This window comes from Canis lupus, chromosome 37 (assembly GCF_011100685.1).
Source record: "Canis lupus familiaris isolate Mischka breed German Shepherd chromosome 37, alternate assembly UU_Cfam_GSD_1.0, whole genome shotgun sequence".
NCBI lineage: Eukaryota > Metazoa > Chordata > Mammalia > Carnivora > Canidae > Canis > Canis lupus.
In genome coordinates, this window is record NC_049258.1 from 15,213,265 (window position 1) to 15,232,594 (window position 19,330).

General features: G+C 40.1%; 1 long non-coding RNA gene across 6 annotated transcripts in view; it reads right to left on the reverse strand.

Annotated features, from left to right (window-relative positions):
- Window positions 1–19,330, reverse strand: part of LOC111094410 — a 50,884-nt gene that overhangs the window by 16,799 nt on the left and 14,755 nt on the right. For 4 of the 6 annotated variants that reach the window (XR_005385284.1, XR_005385287.1, XR_005385282.1 and 1 more), the window contains exons 3-4: window positions 4,027–4,244; window positions 3,114–3,184 (exon numbers count right to left, since the gene is read on the reverse strand). This is a non-coding gene — a long non-coding RNA (uncharacterized LOC111094410). Of the gene's footprint in view, window positions 1–3,113; window positions 3,231–4,026; window positions 4,245–19,330 lie in introns of all 6 variants that reach the window. The other 2 variants (XR_005385283.1, XR_005385285.1) reach the window with 1 other exon arrangement.

Consider the following 19,330-nt stretch of genomic DNA (forward strand, 5'->3'; position numbering starts at 1 on the left):
GATAAAAGGAAGAACCAAGAATAGGTTGCAGGACTAGCACCTAGTACACTAAGTAGTACAGGACTCTTTGAACACAAAGTGACCCAGACGACTTTAATGTCTGTTTTTTTTTTTTTTTTAACGTTCTATTTTTTACCAATGTCTGTTTTTTGAGTACTCTATTTCAGAGTACATTACTTCAGAGTATCCTTTCAACTGCTATTTTACAAAGGAGGTGATGGAGATTCAGAGAGCTTCATTGTCAAGGGACCAACAAACAGGGGTGAGAAGCATTCCATGACTGTATTTCCAAAACCTCTGTGCTAAGCCACCATAAACCACTGCCTCCCTGAATTCTGAATCCACTCATGTTAGGCTGTTGAAATCATCTGCCACTGAAAACAGGATTTTCTGTGAAATTCATATAGCCTTTGCTACCTCTGAAAGTGAGAGGACTTAGCTGCATTTCCTTAGTCTGAGTCCGCAATATGTAGGACTCATGTGCTGTTGGTTAGGGAAAGGCCAGAAGGCCAATGCTCTGTGCTGACTGACGATGCTGTGGGCCAGGTTGATTTGCATCTCCACTCCGGGTAGAATGACTAATATAGTCTTTTAGCCCACAGGTTCCCACCTCAAACGTTTACACGACACCACTAAATAATAAATATGTGCATGCCTTATCTCTCCTACTTGACTGTAAGATAAAGGCAGGAGCTGAGCCTGTTTAATATTTATATCCTCCATAAGATCACCCTGTGCAGTGCTTTGCACCAAGTAGGCACTCAGCAAATATTTGTTGAATGAATGCATAAATGAATGTTAAATAATCTGCCTCCAGATTTTCCTTTTGTTTCAAATTTTCTCCTCCATCTGACACATGCAAGTTCCTTCCGTGTCCCTTTCATGGATATTACAGATGCCCTCAACTATTTTTCGTGTTTTTCTGGCCTGCTTTTTCTCATCACTGCCGAAACAGACTGGAGGCCAAAAATAGAACCTCCTTGACAACTTTGCAGAGGACTTACGTCCCTGATTCCTGAGGTGGCAATACTGGTTCTGCTAGAGCAGAATGGGGATTTTATGACTGCCACATTCTTGATTTTGCTCGACGCTTAAAAGGGATAAAAGTTTTCTCTGAATGGTGGTTAATATAAACTGCAATCACCCTTGGAAGGTGGGGTTCAGGACAAATAGAGGAATGTCACAGCTTGTCTTAAGAATCTACTATTGAACAAAGGAAAAAAAATGAAGCAGTGTTATATACCAAGCTTCAAAGCTAAGAGAGAGACAAAACAATCAGATTATAGACCCAAATTAGACATACACATAAAAAGAGCCCATAGCCTTTATTTTTAAAACCTTTTTCTGCTTTCCTTTCTTTCTCTCCTTCCCTCCCCTTCCTTTTTTCCTCCCTTCCTTCCTTCTCTCTCTCTCTCTCTCTCTCTCTCTCTCTCTCTCTCTCTCTCACAATCTCTGGTTTATGGCAGGGTCAGTGACTCATATTTGTTTTCAGGCCAGTGCATGTTATGAAGACACAAGACAAGAATGTGTATAAACACATACTCTGCCACAATGCTGATTCTTTTGGATCAAACTGGGGAAACCCCACAGCAACAGACACTGCCTCCATCTAGAATTGTCTCTAATCCATGTACATTGGTACATAGGTTTCCATTATCGCTCTAAAGGGAATTAGATAAGAGACCTGGCTTTTCTCGGGACACTGCAAGATGGTAGGAAAATAGGATGGACACAGAGGTAATAATATAAGGAACATCTAACTGTTAAGTGGGTAATAATCAAATCTCAATAATAATAGAGATCTCAAATAATCTCAATTTTTGTTTATGGAGTTTTGCTATATGCCAGGCACTATCCTAAGGACATCACATACTTATCTCTTGAATTTTACCTACAACCTCCAATCTCGGTGCACAGACATGGGGAGGAAGTAGGGTTCAGTGGTTAATGTCAGACTCTGGAATCAGATTGCAAAGCTCTGGTTCCAGGTGTGGCCTGGCCTGTTCCTGCTGCAGAGAGAACACTCCTTCCAAGATATTTAGTTGGTGTATCCAGCCTCTGCTACCAGTCATGTGACCTTTTGAGCACTGATGTCCCTCTTTTTGCTTCCATTTTCTCAAATATAAAATAAGGATAATCATGGAATTCACCTTATTGAGTTGATATTAAATGAGATAATAGAAGTATAGTGTTTAAAACAGTGCCTACTTGGGGTCAATGGTCCGTGGATATTAGGTATTATGACCTTGAGAATCAGAGAGGTTAAATAATATACCAGCATTCACTCAATAAATGTATACTAGACTGAGAATTCAAGCGCAAACCAGATTGATCCCAAGGCCCTGGGATCTTAACTCACTTCACCATAATCGTGGTTCAAAGAGCAGTAACTCATTGTGGATCAGTGTGAAAGTGGAAAGATTTACAGAGAATGTGAGAGGGCTTGAAGGAGGGACTAGAATTTGTTGAAAAAGAAATGGAGACTGTAGGCTTTGATGGAGAAAGATCTGAGTTACTAAAATGTCCTTCTTTGCCAACCACTTCCTTTCTTTCCTGCCAGCCAGACTTATCCTCCCTCCAGTGAGGAAGACACAGCAGCTGAAAAATCTACCACTGAGGATGCTCTGAAGGTCAAAAAAATGCTCCCCACCCCTCTAGGAATTTCCTATAGTGGTCTCTCTGGGTCTTGGTTTCTTTTGCTCTATTTTAGGTTTCGCTTGCTAATCCGCACATGACTTCGGGAAAGAAAATCTAATATTTTAGCATCTAATTAAATTATGTAAAAATTTTATTTAAGTTAGAAACAATATTTATAAATGTGGCAGGAGAGGTGTACCACCTCTGTTCTTGGAAGAACTAGATTTTTCCCGAAGTTAAGGAAATAGAGGAACTATATGTGTATGTATATGTATAAGCAGAGTTTCCATACCCATTCCTATACCTATATCTATGCATCTATATATCATCTACGTCTATGTCTATCTATATCAGCATCTATCTATTCATATTAAATGCAACAGAAGTTTGGAAGCACTTGGCATTATGAGCTGTAAGGAGACAGAATTTAATCTTTGTAGTTCACTTAGTGTCTAATTATATCTTATATTTCTAACCTTAGGCTCAGCCAGTGATGATCTCTCATCCTCTTCTTTCTCCATCCTTGAGTTCCAGAGTCTTTAACTGTCTGTGAGGAAGGAGGATGCTGGTAATGCACAGAGGAGGGAGGGATTCTGGGGATGGGAAGGGGAGGGTAGTAGGCATTAACAAGACTGAGGGAGCACAGGTGTGGGAGAGGCTATGGGCAAGTGGAGAAGAGGAAGGGCCCACTCCTGTGAATGTGAGGATGCCTTAAATAAACTAGGTACATTATCCTCTGGTTCTGCAGGAAAACTATTCGAGGCTGAGGCAGAGAAGTGACTAAACTTTTTCAGGATTCCTAGTCTGTGTTTGGCACCCTTTGGTGCTCTGCACCCCCATTGCCAGCTGTCAGCTGGATTCTACCCATAAGGAAGAAAGTCCTTAATGAACCCATTTAACCGGTTGACAATAAGGCCATATCCTCCTGCTATGGTAAGGGCGTGGGTCAAAGTGAAAGGAGTAAATAGTTTTATGTATTATTCATTTCTTCCTCTTTACCCAGAATGATCTTAGATCTCTGGAACATTTCCGACCTTACAAAATGCCCTGAAGTATACTTCAAAATCTTGTAGTCATTGCATTTGGCTTCTAAACGATGCCATCCATGCCTCTGTGCAAGGCTTCACCATCTCTTGCCTGAACCCTTGCAATAAACCGCTTATTGGTATCCCTGTCTTCCAATCTACTTTGTAACTGATGCTGCAGCTCTCTTTCTAAATCACAAAGCTATAATTGTCAATTACCTGATTTTCATTGTCATCTATTTTTTTAAGCTTTATTTTTCCTTTCTTCCCAAATGAAGTATAATCTAAAATCCCAATATATAAAACACTGAAGCAGCTCTGCTCTGTAGAAGTAGGGTTGGGTGCAAGCAGAGTCCCTACTCACTCAGTCTATGTCCCCCACATCTTTGACGCCTTAACTTTGGCCATCCCCGTCCTCTCTGTGGCATCCACAGGATCCATTAGACCTGCTTTGATCCAAAACATATGGCTCGGCTTCTTCAGCTTCCCTTCTGTGCAGCTTCATCTCTGGGCCATTTATTGTGTTCTCCACCTCTCTGGAATGTTCTTCTCCTTCTCGCTGCCTGGTGATCTTCTCTCATCCTTTGAGAAAGAGCTCAGATGTTATCTCCTCTTAGAATAATCCCCAACATCCCTGAAGAGAGTTGGTCACCCTCTGCCCATGGCTGTCCCTGACCATTTCTATTATACCATCTACTACATTGTTCTACAGTTCTCTATCTGCAGCTACGTTATCCCTAACTAAAAGATCAGAAAGGCCATGTTGTAGTGTTTGTTCCCTCATGTCTGTTCCTGTCTCCTAGCATCATGCTTGTCCAAAACAGGTTAAAATGATCATCATTGGCTACATGGGGAAAAATAGGGTACTGAGCCCAAGTCAGCATCAAAAAGTGTCTTGAATCCATTGATAGCTTACCAAACTTGGTGAAAATAAGTGAATGTTTCCTTCATTCTTTGTGGAGTAAACTAACATTATGGTTTTGTCCTTTAAACTACACCATCAAGACAAAATGGACTTCTTTAGGGCAAATTTTCAGTCACAGTGTCCAGAGAAATGAAACTGAAGAAAATGGTTCTCTAGCAGTCCCAAGCAAGATATGATCCTACTTCTTCAAGGCCTAACTCACAAATTCCCTTCTCCTGGGGGCCTATATTGCTTATCATTATGATGTTTGTCTCCATTTAACTCTTCTAATGATGGTCATTTCTACTGCATAATTCATTCTTAAATTCCTTATCCTGAACTCAGTCAGTATTTTGGCTTGACATATTTTGATCTATGGAAGCAAAAGCTGGGCTCTTTGTACTCTATCTCCTCTGTTAATCAACAAAGGACTGAAATCTCCAAGGATTTTTTTTTTTCAAAACCTTCACCAAAAAAAAAAAAAAAAAAAATTATTCAGGGAAAAGAAAGCTTACTGAAACATATGCCATTGTTATTTTGAGCATGTGGGTCTTCTTTAGAAGTCTTTTGAAAGGTAAGGATTATTATCCAAGATTATTATCCAAAGAGAGAGAGAGAATTATTTAGCAGCTTCCACATTTCAATGATTTGATAGAATTTAACTAAGGGTAAAAGATGTCTTTGCTAGGAAAGTACAATAATAAGCATCGTTAGGTATGCAAAAGGAAGTGTATGAACTAGATGGTATATAACAGGAATGGTCACTTTTTATTTGGTAGGCAAGGGGTGCTAGGAACTGGGAGAAGAGGAAAGTTGAAAAATGGGAATCTTGCTAGGAGCAGTGGACCAGCAATATGGTGGCAGGCCGGGGTCCAAAGCAAGAAAGTATTGGTTGAGAAATTTCCCCTTGGGAGATGGATGAGGAACTATAAGAACATTATTCTCTTGTATTCAATTTTGAGTTGTTTATTATTCCATGAGCTTCTGGCCCCTCTTCGTTATTCCCAAGCTTTCAAAAAAGTCTGTTGTGCACAATGGCTTTTTGTTGGTGGTGTGTTTCAGAAGGAATGAGGAGAAAGGTGGCTGCACACAGCATGGAAAGAGGAGAGGAGTCACAGGAGAAGGGAAAGTAAGCAAGGATCAAGAAGTCAAAAGAGGCAGGAAGTCTAGGCAAGAGGTAAGTAGGGTAGCCATAGACTCCAGGGGAATACCACGGAGTCTTGAGGAGTATGCTGTACATCTCCCAGTTCCCAGATTAGGGACTCCCACCATTTCCTCTGGCTATTAAAGGAAAGGAAAATCTTTTCCTTTGGGCTACAAAAGAATATTTATCAGAAGGCTGTGTGTGCTGTCCTAGAAGGCTGCTCCCCCCACCAGCAGGGCTGTCACACAGCCTCTGTAAGACCTGCACATCTTGATTTTAGAGGACTCGTGTCTCATTTGTCACATTACATGTGGTACAGTATTCTGTTGTAAGAATGTGAGGCCATCAAAATTTTGCTTTTGATATTATATATTCTTGATGTAATTATTCACTTCCATTTTAGAATTCAGTGTTTTATTTTGGACCTAATGATTTTTTAAGATCAGATCTTGAACATTATCACGGACCTCTGCAAAGCTCCTGAACTTCAGCCCTGTGCTCACTATAGCTAATGGATAAAATGTTCATACACGACAGTAAGTTCTTTCTTGCAGAGGTAAAGCCAATTCCCAAAAAGGCATTATCAACTTCTCTTGATAAAAACAAATATTTAACTCGCACCCACAAATGCTTAATTTAGACCCTGATTGTTGAAACACAATTTCAGTGTGTTAATTAAAATAACATAGAAATAATTTTTAGGGTAGGTCTTTATCTGTAAGCCTTTTGGTTATCAGTTAGGGTCTTGTTTCTAACTAAAAACCAAAACAAGACAATACACAGAGTAATTAGTAAATTAAAACCTTCAAAGTAAACCTCAAAGCCTGATAAGAACTCTAATTTTTATAAGTGTTTTTATGTCAAGAGACAATTTAAAGTATAGGTTTTATAGATATTTTCCTTTTAAATAGAATTCTCTTAGCTAATCAGATGTTGAGCGGCGTTTCCTTTAATTTTATCTGGCCAAGCTTCCCTCCATCTGTTTTCCCATAATGCTCTCATTTTCTCCTCCAGATGTTTGGCACAGCATCTCAACTAGATGTCTATTTCTTCTTGTTCTCCTTCACCTCACATGAACCTTCCAAGTCATAATTCTTTGGAAATAGACACAAGGAGCTTTATTTCAAATTACCATCTTTTACTTAAGGAGTTCCATCTCTAAGGTCAGTACAAGTCAAAAAAAATTTCTTTCTCATTGTAGAACTTCTTGGCTGTGTATAGTTAAAAAAATAAAAAGGAAAAAGAAACCAGAAGCCCAAGATTGTTAAGCAACATCCTCATGTTCACATAAGCCAGACTCAGGAATAGGAATTAAACATCAAGAATTTTACTTTTGATTCTTTTTTAACATTTGATTTACTGAGAATTGAAGCTATTCATTCTATCAGTTACTCCACAGCTTCAACTTTGATCAATGCCTCTATTCAATAGGGGGTCAAATACCTGAAGGGAAATAAAAGAATTCTCTGGAACATATGGCAGGAAAGGATCATTTGTGTGTGCTTGCAGAGAAGACAAATGACTCGCATTCCCCCTCTCTCACTGTGTCAGTGTTCTCTGCCGCTCAGCCGATCCTAGACAATCTTGTGCTCTAGCTAATCTGCTGCATTTCAAACCAAACTAAATGGAAATAAAGGTTTAAATATCTGGAAAGTAAATCATGATTTAAAAAAAATCTAGCGGCATGAAAAAGATTTTTCTGACAAAGTGTACAGCATGTTAGGAAAATTCTTTTCTGAGACCACCTGCTGATATTCTATTTTATAACTGGAGAGAATACTGCCTTATGTCCAAAACTTAGATAGAACTAAAGCATTTGATGAGAAAGAAAAAAAATACCATAAACCTCATTAAGAACTTAGGTAGTTTTCATGGTGCAAATGAATCTGCAAAATAGAAAAGTTCTCTTTCATGCCATTTGAAACAGAGTTTCTCCTTCCCCATGTCTCATATTTACCCTTTATTCTTCTACCCTCACTGGCAATGTCTTGGTAAAGTCACTATGGGCTTATGCTGCACTTGGTATGACCTTTAGCACATGTCTCCCTGCTTCCAGGCTCCCCAGAATCCCGTCTCTCTATCTGTTAGAACTCCTCCCAAGGAGAACTCTGCATTTGTTTAGAAGAAATAGCTCACAGGTATTGGAGAAGACAAAGCACCAAGGACCCCCTCCAGGGCATGGGTGGAACTGCCCTGAAAGAGACAAATGAGAGCTGTGCCTTGCCTGTGTCATAAGGAAAGGGAGTAGAAAAACAAAAAGCAGGGAATGGGAAGTGGAAGGAATGGGTCCAGGTGATAGCAGAAGATAAGTTTCTCCTTGCTGTGTCTTGCCTCATGACCCCCACTCATCTTTAGAAAGTTACCAAATTTGTAAAATATTTGGAAGTCGTGGATTTGGGGAAAACCTAGGAGAGAGCTGGGCATCATATCTACATAGATGTGCACAACACAGGAGCATGGAGCTCTTGGGAATCGAAAGGAAATACACATAAGAACGTGTGGAAAATGTAGGAAGGCTTTGAACCATCACAGGTGTGGCATCAGGCTCCTGTCAAAGCTCTCCAGGCACAGGCAAGCTGGCTGAGTTTTAGGTTAGCCGGCGAATGAGTCACATTACCTGTGGAGTTGACTTTGAACTCATCAGTTTGACTTTCCAGCCCTGTGTGATCTTGCCTTGGTTGACTACATTCCAGGCTCCTTTCCCTCTTTCAACTTAGTCAGCCCGAGCCAATCATTTTTCCATGAACGTAAATATTACATTCCAGGACTACCAGTTACTGCCTGAGTGATCTGGGGAAAATTACTTAGCATTTCATAGTTTCAGTCTATTTATCTGGAAATGACTTGGGAATAACCTCATAGGGTTGTTTCAAGAGTTAAATGTGATCACGTGGATAAAAAAAGAATCTGTAACCTGCTTCTCACACTGTTAGACACCCAGTGAGTCTCACTTCCCACCCACTCTGTCCCCATTGTCCCTTATGAATTTTTGCGGTTAATTAGTCCTTTTACCTGACTCTTGCTCTCCCTGCCAAGTTCAAGGTTTACCTACTTCAAAATACTATTGTACTTTATCACATATGGCCTAGCATTGTAGCAATTAATGTTTCTCTCATCCCCTCTTGTGGATTGTAAACATCTCGAGAACATTCATCTTTATAACCCTTATGGTGTCTGAAGAGTTTGCAAATAGTATATGTTCCATAAATGTTTACTGAATGCACTCTCCATTATGATTTACCAAGATGCTCCACATGATTTTCAATCATAAAATTTAAATTGATTCCATTAAAGCCTCAAATACAAGGCTGAATTTCTCCACTAAATATTTCCCACTCGGTTTTCTGGGACCACATTTTAAATATCAAGCCACATTCCCTTGAATATGTCTCTCACTGCCTAGGTCATAACCAGTACAATGTTTTGACATAAATCAAGTCCATAATATGAAATTGAATAGAACTTATTTCAAGCTTCACACTAATGAAGGAAGGAAAATAAAATCATTTGGAAAAGAGCTGCCAAACATTGGACAGCCTGCTAATTTAAAAAAATGAGATGTTTCTTTTCACCATGGCTAAGTTATTGGGATGGCAGGTGTGCCTGTTTTATGTTGTTGCTTATGTTTTCAATTGAGGAGTAAACTTTGCCTGTAGCCTGTTAATCATCTGAGCCTTTTGGAAAACTTAATTGAGAGGTCATTATTTGCTTTGCTTCCTTCTTCCTCTACATCTTCACGGCGCATCAGCAATCTCAGTGACGCACCACTCTGCTGGTAATTCATACGGTATATTCAGAACCACAGATCATGGCTGTTAGACCTGCCAGATGTTCCTAGTCCCTTGTTGCAATTAAGTTCCAACATAGACCAATTTGAAAGAGATGGAGAAACCACAGTTCTAATTAAGAATATTCATGAGCTTGCACCTTGGAAAGCCAGAAATCACATAATGTGCCAGAGTGGACAAGATCCTTTCCTTTGAGAAGAGGAAAAAAAAATGCAGTTTTAAGTAAGTCACCAGATATGCACTTATGGGAAGTTCTGAAGTGAAACAGGAGGCATGTGATTGAGTGAACTATTTGAACTCTCAGCCAAACCTGTCTTAATAATAATTTAAAGGGTTATATTGGAACTCCTAACACCGGCTGTACATTATCATCTGAGAAGCTTGAAAAAGAAAATCACCCATGCCTGGGTCCACCCGCCGGGCTAGTCTAGATCAAGAAAAAGAAGCAGTATTGTTGTTGGCAACCTCATCTCCACACAGAAGTAGCCTCCAGACAGTTGCTATGGTAACCACGAGTGTGTTCTTCTTAGACATTAAAAATGAGAACACAAAGCATGTTCGGCTGGACTAGAAACAGGTGCTATGGGTAGCATGTTCGAACTAGGGTCAACCAATCAAATTAGGCAATGCAGAGGTTTTCTATGGCACCTGCCATGAGTTATTAGCAGTTCCTAATGGCATCTTCAGAACCAATACAGGGCATGATCTTCACTATGACACTCTCCTGAAGTGGTAGGGTTCATGCTTTGTGAACCATTTGGTGTTCGGTCCATTGTGATCCTGGAGTTAGAACCCTTGAAAAGATGTGACATGCATGATTGCAAGTTAAGAGACCAGAGTTCAGTTTCTGTCATGAACTAGCTGTGAGTTGTGGGCAAATCCCTGGACCTTTCTTGGTAACAATGTCCTTATCTAATAAAAGAAAGGTTTGAGACATAATTTTAGGGGCTAAAGGGGGTCTTAGAAACAATGTATTTCTTTTTTTTTTTTTTTTTTTTTATATCTTTTATAATCCTGCTTTTTTTTTTATTTATTTATTTTTATTGGTGTTCAATTTACTAACATACAGAATAACACCCAGTGCCCGTCACCCATTCACTCCCACCCCCCGCCCTCCTCCCCTTCTACCACCCCTAGTTCGTTTCCCAGAGTTAGCAGTCTTTACGTTCTGTCTCCCTTTCTGATATTTCCCACACATTTCTTCTCCCTTCCCTTATTTTCCCTTTCACTATTATTTATATTCCCCAAATGAATGAGAACATATAATGTTTGTCCTTCTCCGACTGACTTACTTCACTCAGCATAATACCCTCCAGTTCCATCCACGTTGAAGCAAATGGTGGGTATTTGTCATTTCTAATAGCTGAGTAATATTCCATTGTATACATAAACCACATCTTCTTTATCCATTCATCTTTCGTTGGACACCGAGGCTCCTTCCACAGTTTGGCTATAGTGGCCATTGCTGCTATAAACATCGGGGTGCAGGTGTCCCGGCGTTTCATTGCATTTGTATCTTTGGGGTAAATCCCCAACAGTGCAATTGCTGGGTCGTAGGGCAGGTATATTTTTAACTCTTTGAGGAACCTCCACACAGTTTTCCAGAGTGGCTGCACCAGTTCACATTCCCACCAACAGTGTAAGAGGGTTCCCTTTTCTCCGCATCCTCTCCAACATTTGTTGAGAAACAATGTATTTCATCCTACAGTGGGTATCTGTTGTTTGGGGTCTTCCAAACTCCCATTTTCCCTTTATTCTATTCCTGATCCTTGGCTTTCCTTTCGAAATCAGTCTTCCCTTACTGTCAAGCTTTGTACCAACTGATCCACCTCTGGCTCCAGAGGCATTTTCTCTAGGTCTGACCGGTTGAAACACTGCATTTCCCCTCACAAAGTGATGGGATGTGCCTGAAGTCAATTAAATCCAGTGAAACTCAATTCTGGGACTTTTCCTGGAATTATGGTGAAGGACAAATTGTTTTCTGCTGGGCTTTAAGTTTTTAGGAAATGAAGCTGAATATGTGAGGAGCAACTTTGTCATCATAGAGGAAGAACACATGTGAGGATGAAGCCAACACGCTAAAAATTAGGACTAATAGAGAGGTATACTGTGCTGCTGACATGATTTAAAGCTATTCTTGAAGCTGGTTCACCTTTTTTTAGTTGCCTAAATCAATGAAATCCTCCCTTTTTAAAAATGAAGCCAGGTTGAATTGCATTTCTTTTACTTATGTCCAAAAGAGTTCTGGTTAATACAAACTCCTTACTTTAGAGGCTTTAGGAAACTAACACCGAGGGTGGTGGTGACTTGTCCAGACCTAAACGAAGTCAGAGGCAGGACTAGAACCAATTTCTGAGCTTTTCAGTTGAAAGACTTTAAAAATACATCCAAACCTTGATTTTTTTTTTAAGCAACAGTACTGAAAGCTTTGAAATTTCCATTTAACGACGCTTTCCTCCTTTCTAGTAACATCAGTCTTCTTGCAATTCTTGATAGATTTATTTTCTTGGGCCTTTTGCTGTTTCTGAATTCACTTAGTTTGTAACCAGTGTACCTACCTACCAAGTTAATGAGAAACAAATGAAGCAACAATTCACCACTCAAATCAATACTTTGGTTCAGCATAGATCAAATAAACAATAGGTTGTCTGTGTTTCTTAGTTTTCAAGTTTATTTTTCAATAGATTTTTCGATGCATTATAGCATCAAGACCTCAATTTCCAATCAGAGGCAGAAGAGATGGGTATCTTAAAAGGAAGAACGTGAAATTAGACCTTAATATTTAGCTGAAAATTGAGCTCCACCAACTGCCTTTCTCATTCTGCAGCTAGTGAATTAAAAGGCAAATAATTAAATGTTTTACTAAATCTGTCAATCTAGTTTAAGCACTTTGTTCTCCTCAGACTATGTCCCCTCATGACCCACTGTCCATGTCTCTATGATAGCAGTTATATTGAATGCTTACATGTCTGTCTCCCCCATTAGACCTTGAGCCCCTATATGTCAGTCACCTTGTTTTAATTATCTCCATGGACATTTAATCATTATGCATGCTATGGAGCAAAAGTTGGAATACATGGCTGTTTCCAATTTATTATTTAGAGCATTGTAATCAATGTACTTCCTTTGACTATTTCCAAGGCCTGGTATCAAGCTCGTTTGTCCATTAGTATTATGTGTGAGAAGAGTTCCTCATATATTGAAACTAATTTCAGGTTTTGAAAGTTTCCACATGGACCGTTTTTAATCAAACAGAACCTTATGGGATTATAGACTCTGAAGTGTCACATCTAATTGTTATATTTTCATGTTCATGTCTTCAATAACCATCTAGAAGTGGTATTGTGGACTGGCACCCAGAGGCTGTGTGAACTGTGAGAATCTGCATTCCAAATCTTCTCAGATCTTACTTGCTATCCTTCCCATTTGTCTCACATCATCTGGGGGATAGAAAGTGTGAACCTTTTTCATTTCATATACCTTGAAGTATTGAATCCAACCAGAGAGAGACTAGAATAAGGAACATTATGGGGTTTCATGTTATTATGCCTACATGTAAATTTGTAAAGTTCTACCCCATTCAGAATGGAGAGGTTGTGGACACTTTTAATCTAGGGAAGGGGGGATATTAAATTTACCAATGCATAGGGATATTCCCTAGTTTATCTCTTAAACTAGGGAAAATGAAGAAGAAATTATAGAACTATTCATTTTGAAAAAAAAAATTCATACAAACAATTTTTATTGGAGATTTCAACTTTTTCCATTTAAAAGTGAAATATTATTTTAAAATTTGCATATTAATGAAAAAGAAGAGAGAGGTCAGCTCTACATATAAAATGCATTCCTCACAACGTCCTTAATAAAGTAAATATTATTGCTCACACTTTATAAATGAATGATTAGTTTTAAGAAGGTTAAGTAAATTGTCCACAGTCATACAGACAGTAAGCAACTGAACTGGATTGAAGTCAAGTGTGCTTGATTGGCAGTTTCTCTCCTGACAACTCTGTTACATGGCTTCTCAAAACATGGTCTCGACATCTTGGTAGTTCTTCATCTATGGTGCATCAGTTACCATGCTAGCGCCTTTACATTCTTCATCTCTGTTAATGCTCACAACACTTCTGTGACTTGGGCATTATTATCTGCATGTTAGAGACCAAGAAACCAGCTTAGGTAACTCGCCCAAGGTCACAGAATTTATATGGTAGAGTCATACTGTTAGGCACCCTTCATTCCTTCAGCTCACACATTAAACACAGTCTCTGCGCTGGGCATCACAGGACCAGAGTTGGGCCAAGGTGAGAAAGAAACATAGTATCTTTTCTCAGCTACTTAAATATTAGAAAAATGTTTTTAATGAAGATGCTGATTCGTGCAAGAACTAAAGAACAGACATTATTAGAGCATTCGCGTCTCTGAAATTTGACTTTAGACTTTTAAAGGACCTCACACACTCCAGTGCCTTCTTGGAACACTCTGAGAATTACTGAACTGGGTTTAATCCATTTGTTTTGGAATCTACGAAGAGCCTCTTCTCTTACCCTGGGGCTTTAAAAAATCACTGGTTTCCAAGGAGAAGGAGTGGAGGGATGGGCAAAAATGGGTAAAGGGGAGTGGGAGTTGTAGGCCTCCAGTTATGGAAAGAATAAGACACGAGGATGAAAGGTACAGCCTGGGGAATATAGTCCATGATACTGTAATAGCTTTGTATGGTGACAGATGGGAGCTACACTTGTGGTGAGCATAGCATAATGTATAGACTTGTGGAATCACTATGTTGCGCATCTGAAACTAACGTAGCATTGTGTGTCAATTATACTTCAGTTAAAAAAAAATCCCTGGCTTCCTTTCCAGTCTCTTTTTGCTCCAGGCCCACTCAGTCTCTCTTATAGGGAAGAGACTTGATCTGCTGATGCCCAGACACCCACCTGCCCTCTCGCTCTCCATTCTGTTTGTCTCCTTTCTTCCACTGCCCGACACTTCCAATGAGGAGTTTATCCTGTCTGCTTCCATTTCCACACTCCCTGTTCTTTCTTAAGTACCTGCAGTCTACCATTATCCTTACCTCAAACTTTGTACGTTTGAAGTCACCAATAACCATTAGTCACTAGTTTGATTGTCTTTTCATAGTCACCTCCACCAACTCCCAATGACAAAATCAAGTTCAGAACCCTTAGATGGGAGTTCTGGTGTCCTCTACAATCTGGCTTGGACCAAGGTTCTGTTTACCTCCCTTGTGACTCTCTGATGCAAATAGCTCTGCGTCAGCAAAACTGGTCTATCCCATGTTTCCTGAAGGCATTTTACACATTTTTGTGTTAGGCAAATAGCAATTTTCTTATTAGACAGATGCAGTATGGTTTAGAATACCAGTGACATAAAAGCCCAAAGTATAGAGAAAAGTGAAGCTTCCATTAAACTACCTAGAATTTTTCTTCTAGAAAATCTAGAAAGAAACTATTTTAATTTCAGCACACATGGGTGATCTGCACTTTAGAGTTCAGGGTGTGCATATGTTTCAATCATGACTTAGATGGTGTGCTTGTCAGTTCTTAATAAGGTATCCCCCACTTACCAAAAGTTTGCAATTTATCACTTCCCTTTTCCAAAATACCTACACTAATATGGTTAGGGCTGTTTTTGTAAAAGTGAAAATCCTTTTGGGATTTCTTTCAGTTGGTGAAAACAGGTACAAACGTAGATCTTCTGTGAAAGCAAATGGCCTAACATGAATTTTCAGAAAGTGGGGGATACTCTTCACTTTACACCATTCTGGCAGATGAAAGGTTGAAACTTCATGGGAATGCTCTACTTTTGGATAGCAGTGGGGAATCCTGTATTTGAATTTCCTGAATGCCACTAGTTAGGTTTAGGACTTTGGGAAAGTTTTCTAACACACTGAGACTCGTTTAGCTCATATACAAAATGGAGGTGATTATAGTACCTGATTGACAGTACTGTTTGGAGAATTAAAAAAAGAGAATGCAGATAAAAAGATGAGCAGAGAAGGTGTTCACTAAGTGCCAGCTCTTCTAGTTGCTGCCACTGCCACTGCTCATATGTGCGTCTCACTATCATACCAAATGTATTAGATTCCTAGGGTTGCCATAACAAATTACCGCAAACTTGGTGACTTAAGACAACAGAAACATATTATCTCAGGGTTCTGGAGACCAGAAGTCTGAAGTCAAGAGGTCTCCAGAGCTGCTTTCCCTCTGGCTCTGGGGGAGAATCTGTCCCATGCCTCTTCCAGCTTCTGATGCCTGATGGAATTTCTTGGTGTTCATTGGCTTATGGCCACATCACTTTCATCTTTGCCTCTGTCTTCACATGGTCTTCTGTCTGCGTGGGTCAGATCTGTGTCTCTCTCTAAGGACACGTTTGATGGCATTTAGGGTCCACCCAAAGGATCCAGGATAATCTACTTATTACTATATCCTTACTTAATCATATCTACAAAGACCCTTTTTCTAAATAAGGTGATATTTACAGGTTTCAAGGGGTAGAATTTGGATATGTCTTTGGGATCCATTATCAGCTTATTATATCAAATTAGAGGTTTTTTGAGAGGAGTGATCCATTTTCCTCATCTTTGATAACATCTAGAACTCTTAATAGAGCCTGATAGCTTCATGGGTGTCCGTAAGTTATTAATAAGTAAACAAACATATAGATAAGTAAATTATCAAACAGGGTCATGCTTGGATCGAAGATATGTATGTGCCTATGGTCTGATTTAAAAAAATCAAAACACAGGAGGTGTCCAACTGACACCCATTGAATGAAAAGCCTAATGTTAAATAGTTTGTAACTAGGCAGTGGTCTGATATGATTATTAATTAAATTATTAGGAAAAGTTAGATTTCCAACTAAAAAATTGTAATGTGTACTAAGCTATGACCTATGCAGTCCAGGCTCTATCCTGAGTGCTTTCACATTCAAAGAAGCAGAGCCCACGAAAGGATTCCAGGGTTCACCCACACTTCTCTCAAACATTTAAAGGTCCATGCACTGGTGTACAATTCCTTAAAATCCCCTGCTCTCTTCCAGTCTCCAGTTTACTCTGAAACTTTGTGAAGCAATCAAACCTCTCATTTTATTGATCCCAAAGAACACTACTATTCATGGTATGCTACTGGTTGCCCCGTTCCATGGTAAACATACCCCTATCTTCTTCTTACCTTACCTTCCTTGCCCAGGGAGGCTGCGGAGGCATGGACCCTCTCTATAAGGACATAGGTGGAGGGGGGTATCATGAAGGGTTTAGAATTGATAGCCACTGTCTGGCTGAGCCAGCTGGCTTTTCCTTCTCAGCCTCCTTATAGTGTTCACTAATCACAGAAATGTATTAGCTCTACCCTGGTGATATATACAGTATCTAGAAATCAGATGTTTGGCAAATAGCCCACTTGGGTCCAGTCAGAATAAGATGAACAATTCTTCAACTAGTGTGAGATTAAAAAGACAGAGTCTGTGTGTGCAAATCCATTTCCTCTCTTAGAATCTTAGAAATCACAAAACATACACCACGGTAGGCCCTGCACGTACTATTGCCAAAGAGAAAATTCAAAATAAAGGCCCACTACTGAATGGATTGCTCAGTCAAAGGAGAGCCATGGCACATTAAATTCAATAAACCACTCAAGCTTCTGATCGAATATATTATGGGAACACTATAGGCTACAGTTTAGAAGATTAGTCCAGGAAGAAACAATATACTACTGCATTGGCTTTCTTGCTGGCAGTCTCAGCTTCGGGCACAAGACGATGCTACCTGATAGTTGCCATGGTAACCATGCAAGTGTTCGGCTGGAGCATTTTCAAATGGAAAAATAGAACATCATACATGAGTCTGCTGTTTAAAGAGAAAAAGGATGGGCAGCAGCTTGAAAAATGGGAATCTGCCAGTAGAAATTCTGCAATGTCAGGCTCACGAGTCTTCTGGTTTTTGTGAGGCTAGTTAGGGCTGCCACAACGCATCTGCCTGTGGGTGTCCCAAACCGCTGGTGTCCTGGGTAACTTTCAGGGGGAAAATGTAGGGTACGAGTTGTATCTGTAATGCTGTGAAGGTCGGAGAGGACTCAATCTGGTGGAGACTTGGGATTGCCATCTTCTCCAAACTAGTTCCCTACTGTCTTGCTGAATCTATGGAGCCCTGTGGGTGCTCACAATGGATTGTTTATCCACTTCCCCTAATGTGCTCTGCCCCGACTCTGCCTTTATGTCCTGCACACCAGTTCTTTGCTAGTGAAAGATCGAGAAGTTCATTCAGGGTCCATTCAAATAGTCCTTTCAGCCTATCTGAACACCGCCCTGCAAAATGAAGTTCATGTCTCACCTCTGCGTACAGCTGCCTCTCCACAAGCACTGCTCCCTCCCTTGTGCCGCTGCCCTTTGCCACCTGTGTCCCTCATTTGCAGTGTGGCTGCTTTATTTCCTATGAGCTGTCTGCTTCCTGAGCAGAACTCCCATATGGACCAGCTCTAACCTGTTGTTGGACCTACGTAATGTGAGAAAACTAAACCAACATTCAGTCAGGTGGTTTCACATAACATTCCAGATAGGTTTTAGCAGCTCTAAATCCATGTTCTTGCTCTGGCAGGAATTGGCTAGAGCTGAGAAGTGACCGCCCTCATTAGGGTATGCTCCCTCACCCTCGATGGTGGCAGTGTCACCACAATACTTACCTGCCCGGCTCCTGTAACATCTGGAAGGTCTGAAAGAACTCCTGTTGCTGGATAGCGATAGCACTCCCTGTTCCTCCCCCTACATTTCTCATGTATTTGTTTCTCCTAAAGCCTAGTTCTCTCACTTGGTACGTACACAATACAGGTGTATTGATGAAAATCAAAGGTAATATCATCTATTTGATGAATGCCTACTGCGTACCCAGGCTCTCCTCCTCAGATACAGTGAATGGAGTTTCCAGCATGCTTGGTAACATGCACAGCCTTGTGACAAGAAGATGGGATGAGGTGGGAAAGAGATTCCAGTAGTAGTGAGGGTCTCACTTGAGGTATAGCCTGAGTCTGGGAATCTTTATTTGATTGAAGAGAGGGCTTGGCAAGCCTGGGGACTTCTGTTATGACAATTGCTGCAGGGCAGCTCTAGGGAGCATTCTTGTGGCCTCCCCCCAACCTGTCATCCAACACCCATTCAATCATCAGTCATCCCATCAATGTCCATTGGGGCCATTTCACATCCAGACTCTATGGAGAGTGAGAACAGCAAAGAAAACAGTCTCCAACCCTGTCCTCATGGTGCTCATATAGTCTAGTGGACCTTTTTTCTTTTCCTACCCAAAGGGTTAAAGCAGCTGCTAAATGGACTTCACGAACAATTTCAGAGAGATAAAACTGCCAGAGACAAGTCCAAAAAGAAGGAGGAGGGGGAAGAAGAGATGTAAATGGCCAAAGCAAAGATGGAAACGATTGATCTTCCTGACGTACAGAGAAATAGCATAAAAACAATAACGACATGTCTTTATCAACACTCGATTTGGCAAGGATGATTTAAAAAGAATCATTAATGCCAGTTGTGGAGAATGTGTGGCATAATGAGCACTCTTGTTTCTTTTCAGAGGACAGTAACCTGGCAAGTCTTTTAAGAGGGCAACTTGGCAATAAATGTGAAGAATCTGTAAACATTTTTTGATTTAATAATACAATTTCTAAGACTCAGTCTCAAGAAATAATTAAGGGTGGGCACAAAACTTTAGCTCAAAAGATTTTTTGTGGAAGAGTTGTTAGTAATAATAACATCATCCAACTAAATAGGAACAAGGAAAGTCACTAACATGTGTTAAGCACTTCCTATGTGAGCTCCC